This window comes from Myotis davidii, unplaced genomic scaffold (assembly GCF_000327345.1).
Source record: "Myotis davidii unplaced genomic scaffold, ASM32734v1 scaffold217, whole genome shotgun sequence".
NCBI classification, from domain to species: domain Eukaryota; kingdom Metazoa; phylum Chordata; class Mammalia; order Chiroptera; family Vespertilionidae; genus Myotis; species Myotis davidii.
In genome coordinates this window covers 3,724,625-3,730,483 of record NW_006290034.1, presented here as the reverse complement: position 1 = coordinate 3,730,483, position 5,859 = coordinate 3,724,625, and positions in this window count along the sequence as shown.

Sequence of the window (5,859 nt, the reverse complement as noted above, 5' to 3'; positions counted from 1 at the left end):
CCCCCAATGCCCATTTAAAAATTTTATTTATGTATATAAATATATAGATATAGATATAGATATAGATATAGATAGATATAGATATCTATCTCTATCTCTATATCTCTATCTCTATTTCTATCCCTATATCTTTTTTTATATATTTATTTCTTTTCCTAGATGTTTCCTTTCAGATGGTATTGATGTCTTACTGGTTCTGTCATTAATTAATGAGTTATATAGAATCTTTTCCCAGGAGTTCATTTTCTACTTGCACCAGAGCCATGTTGGTCATTCTTTGAAGAGTACATGGGAGCGATGTGGTATGGAAACGTCCGTTAGAACAACCACGGGCACATTGCTCAGCATCTAGGACGTGTCCATACACCTAAAGCTCGAGGAGAGAGCAGTCTGGGGACAGCCTGAGGCAGGAGCGGCCAGCATGGTCATTTGTATAGGCCTTGACTGCTAGGCTCAGTAATGAGTTATCACATAGATATACATGTAATGTTGGACTAAAGAGACACATGGGTTAAAATCAGAAACCAGCTATAACCTTTCTTTTTCATGCCTCTGAAACCCCACTTTGTTGGCACCCTTATATCCATGGGATGCAATTTAAGAAAAATCACAATACATTTTCTGGACATTCTTAATAAATTCTGATGAGATATATCAGTTTGGTAATGAATATGCTCAGTTCCAGGAAATAATAGAACTTTCCCATTTCCCCAAAGGTCCTGTTGCAAGGTTGCTGGCCAGGTAGACCAAGGCCAGGCCACTTCCGCCCTCATTTCTCTGCCTGGAATCCGTGCCTCTGTTTCTCCTCTCCCACCTCCCTGGTGATGTGTAACCCATATGAATCTTAGGTGACAGTTCTATCCAACTGATCAAAAGTTGGTACTCACTGGGCTTGCTAAGCATGGGAATCTACTCTAGAAGAAATTCTAAGGAATCATATCACTGGGCCAATATCTATAATAATAAAAGCGTAATATGCTAATTAGACCGGATGTCTTTCTGGACATCCTTCCAGACGACCTTCTGGATGAAGCCGGGGCTGCGAGGGAAGCCCGGGTCCCAGGTGCCGGAGGGAAGCCAGTGTTGGCACCTGGGGGAAGGAAGGCCTACTCTTGCATGAATTTCATGCATTGAGCCTCTAGTTTTACAATAAATAAATAAATAAGTAAGTAAATAAATATTGATTTCAGAGAGGAAGGGAGAGAGAGATAGAAACATCAGTGATGAGTGAGAATCATTGATTGGCTGCCTCCTGCACACTCCACACTGGGGATTGAGCCCGCAACCCCAGCATGTGCCCTGGCCGGGAATCAAACCCTGACCTTCCGGTTTATAGATGGGATGCTCAATCACTGAGGAACGGCGGCCGGGCAAAGGCACTTTTTAAAAGTGCACTTTTAATTGCTGACAGCATCACAGATGTCCCCTGTTCTCCCCGCAGGGTACTTTTGAAGGCAATTTGGAGAACCTTCCATCACTGGGATACCTGGAGGTCCTTTGCGACAGTGCTGTGATGACACTATAATGATTTTTAAAAGGGACGTAAAGTACATAAAGTCCAAAATAAATGCTCAATAAATGTTTATTGTTATTTTTTTAACTTTTGAAATATCTTCAACATGTAATTGCAGCCACCAAGGAGAAATAGATGTATGTTTGAAAAGCTCAATTTCCTGTCTCAGAGAGTCTCAACTACCTTGATGGTGATTCTAAACATAATTTTAAGATGATAACAAGATACAGATATGAAGACTATTTTGATGGTTTCTAGACATATATAAAAATTATTTGCCGAATCACAGCTACTTTCTGGCATAATCATCTCGAGTTATTACACATTGTTGATTTTTTATGACCAAACTGATTGGAATTAATTTTGTTTGCTCCTTTTTCAGTTCCCAGGCACCAGCCTAATTGATACTGTGTTTCTGCTTCGGTTGATTAGTTTTACTGTTTATATGCAATTTGGGGTTTGAAGGGAAACGATGATAAGCAGAATGAGTGTCAGCATCTTTATCATCATATAGCTTTCTCATCAGCACTGAACGTGGAATACAAAAATTCATTAAAACTCACCTAGGAAACTTACAAATAAACAGTTCAGAAAAACAGCCAATGAGACAGCAACAGCAATTGTCCGCATACAACTTCAGCCATCAGTCTTTATTAACCTATGACAAATCAGTTATGTTTTCCATGAAAACCCTTCGATCAGGGGTAGAGGTGTTACCTCAGAACTGAATGCAAGGAGTATCTGGTATTCTTCCTGCTTCCTTGCAAGGGTTTTTGTTTTGTTTAGTGACCTGCTCTCACTCTGAATTCTTTGCCTCACAACCTACCCCAGTCTTTCTGTTTTCAACCCTCATTTAGGAACTATACTTGAACTTCCTTAAAGCTCTAGGATGCAGACATACAGGGTGGGGCAAAAGTAGGTTTACAGTTGTGACTGTGTGAAACACCGTTGTTCATGTATTATTAGTCATTAACTCTTGTGTTATTTTCCATATGAACAACTGTAAACCTACTTTTGCCCCACCCTGTATACGTCTTCTGTGTGTTTACTTTTTATGACTCCAAAAATTACACCAGTAACTTTCCCAATGCCCTGGCCTCTCAGTTCCTTAAACCCTTAAATTACCTTGAACTTTTTAAACATTCCACTTCAGCAACCTGATAGCTTCCAGTTCATTATCAAACAAACAAACAAATAAGGAGATAAAGAAAAACTAATCAAACCCTACTGCTCTCGAGACTTGAACACTGAATTTTCTTTCTAAAGATTTCAATTTAGAAATTATATTCCTTGCCCTTTGTGTTCTTTACTTCCCTTTATTTGCAAAATATTATCCAGTCATAATTGTGGAATGATGCTAGAAAAAAAAATAATGAAACATGTTAAGACTTCAATGTGGGCCCTTCCACTCATTTTTTTAAAACTTATTTTTTATTGATTTGAGAGACAGAGAGAAACACTGATTCGTTGTTCCATTTATTTATGCATTCATTGGTTGGTTCTTGTTTGTGCCCTGACCGAGGATTGAACGCATAGCCTTGGGATATCAGGATGATGCTCTAACCAACTGAACTACCTGGCCAGGCCTTTCCATTCATTTTTGCTATGAACATAAAACTGCTCTAAAATAATCAAGTCTACTAAAATAGAAACACCACAGACACATGACTTCTCTACCCACGTATGCCATCTAATCTCAGCAGTACCTGCACACCTACAGTTTCTTCCGAGGCTGTTAATAGTGCTTCTAAATAGACATCTTGCCTTTCCATGTTTTGCTTCTTGAACCTGTTCCTGGGAGATTGGTCTACCCCAGAGGTTGGCCTCTGGTCTTCTCTCTCATTCTACACATGACAACTTGTGGACATGTCTACTTTCATGACCGCGACCACAATGTTAGCAGGTTCTACACTTAAATCTCCACAGGAGCACTCTCTCCTGAGCTTTACTCATGTATATCCAACAGTCCACTGGGCATGGAATGTAACTGCCTGGGTAACCTTGAAACGATCACTCAGTGTCTTTACATTTCCTTACTTGTAACACGGAGTAATAATAATAACAACAATAATAATTACCTCACAGAGGTTTTTGTAAGGAGAAAATGAGGTAAGATAAAAAGATTAGAGTAGTACCTATTAGTCTATATTATTAGTTTTATTATTTCACAATCTATGCTGTCCTTAAACTCATCATTTTCACTACCACGCCCCCCACTCCAAAAAAAAGAGAGAAAAACTCCAATGCCTTATGGTTCCTTAAGCCCATGCCTCTGTGAAGAGTGGTATCACCCATGGAGTTTTCCAGTCAATGACTTTTTCTTACTCTCTATTTACCTCCCCCATCTTGTTGGTCAACAATCTAGTTGACTACTCTGGGGTCCATTCAGTCTCTATTTTTATAGCCATAGTCTTAATGTAATCCCTTGTCATTTCTCTCTGGGGAAGGAATGCTTTCTAGTTCCTTCTAAACTAAGTTAAGTCTTTGGTCTTCATTTGATTGGATCTATTCCTCACATTGCTTCCAGTGTTCTTTTTCTAAAATGCAATTGTTTTTCTTTTCTCTCCTCTCTTTGAATCCTTCCTTGACTCGTTCTAATGCTCCAGGTAGTCCAGGCTTAGTCGATCTCACAGTCCCCCTCCAAAAGCTAAACCTAGTCAACATTTCTTACCTTCTCTCCCATGAAATACCAACTTGGTATTCTTTTTCATGTAATTCTTCCACTTTCTAAAATATCCCTCAGCTATTCTTTGCCTGGCTAACTTCTGTTTTCCCCTCACTGTCTCTTTGACAGTCTGAGCTGGGAACATCACCTGCCTGTCCCCATTACACCCTGTTTTCACATTTATTATAACATTTATCACTCTGTGATATCCTTGAGAATAACAGTGATGAAGCAACCTGGAAAAATAGTGCAGAATTCACGTGGCCAGCCTGTGTTTCAGAGCAATGGGGAAAGCAGTCTTTAAAGGTGGGAAGGCTGGCTGTATGGAAATACTTTTCTGCCTTTGGTTATAAGGCTGAGTCAATCTATCAATTTTTGGGAATTGGGGGCAGAGCTCCAGTCTTTTAATATTTATAATAGTCCATCTGATTAAATTGAGACCCTAGACATCAGAATCTCATTAAAGAGGACATTAAGGAGATTTCTATATGATTCTTTCTTTTGACAAGATAAAAATATGTTAAAGTAACTGTCGTAGTATTTACAAGATGGCATCTAGAATAAGAATACTTAATTTTTTATTTTAAAATATTTGTTGGAAATATAGAGAACATGGCTACAGAACCTGGCTGGAGAACCTAGCAAGAGAACATGGACACAGAACTTGGCTGGAGATTGTGGCTAGAGATCCTGGCAAGGCTGCTGATCAACTGAACGCTGTCTCCGAGTCTTCCCTTCTTCGCCGACTCCGTCCACACCTTTGGGGACCCCTGGACCTGCTGGGGTTGGACCCCAGCAATATACCATATCAAACCCCCATGCAAGTGTTGCCCAGTGGAGAGGATGGGGTGAACGGCAAGATGTGGAAGAACTGGGGAGAAGCAAAACAACAGGATGTTGAGTGGGCCAAGCAGGAGGCTGGGCATGGCCAAGATACTTGAAATCTTTCTGGCTCAAAACTAATTTTATCTCTTTTGGCATTAGTTTCTTCACCCACAAAAATAGATTAATTTCAAAACTCATTCCAGATTTAATAATTTAAAAAATAATTTGTATACATATATACTTCTAATGAAATTGTTTTATTTGTAATCAAACTCTTTATATGATGGTATCTATTTTAGGAGCTCTTGGTCAATCAATATGGTAATTAAGAGATTTATTCACCAAGAACTTACTGAATGTTTACTTAGTGCTAAACAGCACATGAGACTCAAGGTGATGTGTGACAAGTGAATTACACCCTCTTTCTGTCCATAAACTTACTCAAAAGAGCCAAAGAACAGTGAGTGTGACTGTGCAAAGTGCTACCTTGGAGACATACAAGTAGTGGCAAGGGCTTCTATCTGAAGAAAAGATGAGATTGTCTGGGTGCGGACACACTTGCCATGCAGAGCAAATGGCATGTAAATCGGGCCTGGAGGAAGAGAGGGGTTAGAACAGGGGTGGGCAAACTTTTTGACTCGAGTGTCACAATGGGTTCTTAAACTGGACCGGAGGGCCGGAACAAAAGCATGGATGGAGTGTTTGTGTGAACTAATATAAATTCAAAGTAAACATCATTACATAAAAGGGTACGGTCTTTTTTTTTTTAAGTTTTATTCATTTCAAACGGGCCGGATCCGGCCTGCGGGCCGTAGTTTGCCCACGGCTGTTCTAGAGCCACACCTCTGGCCCTATA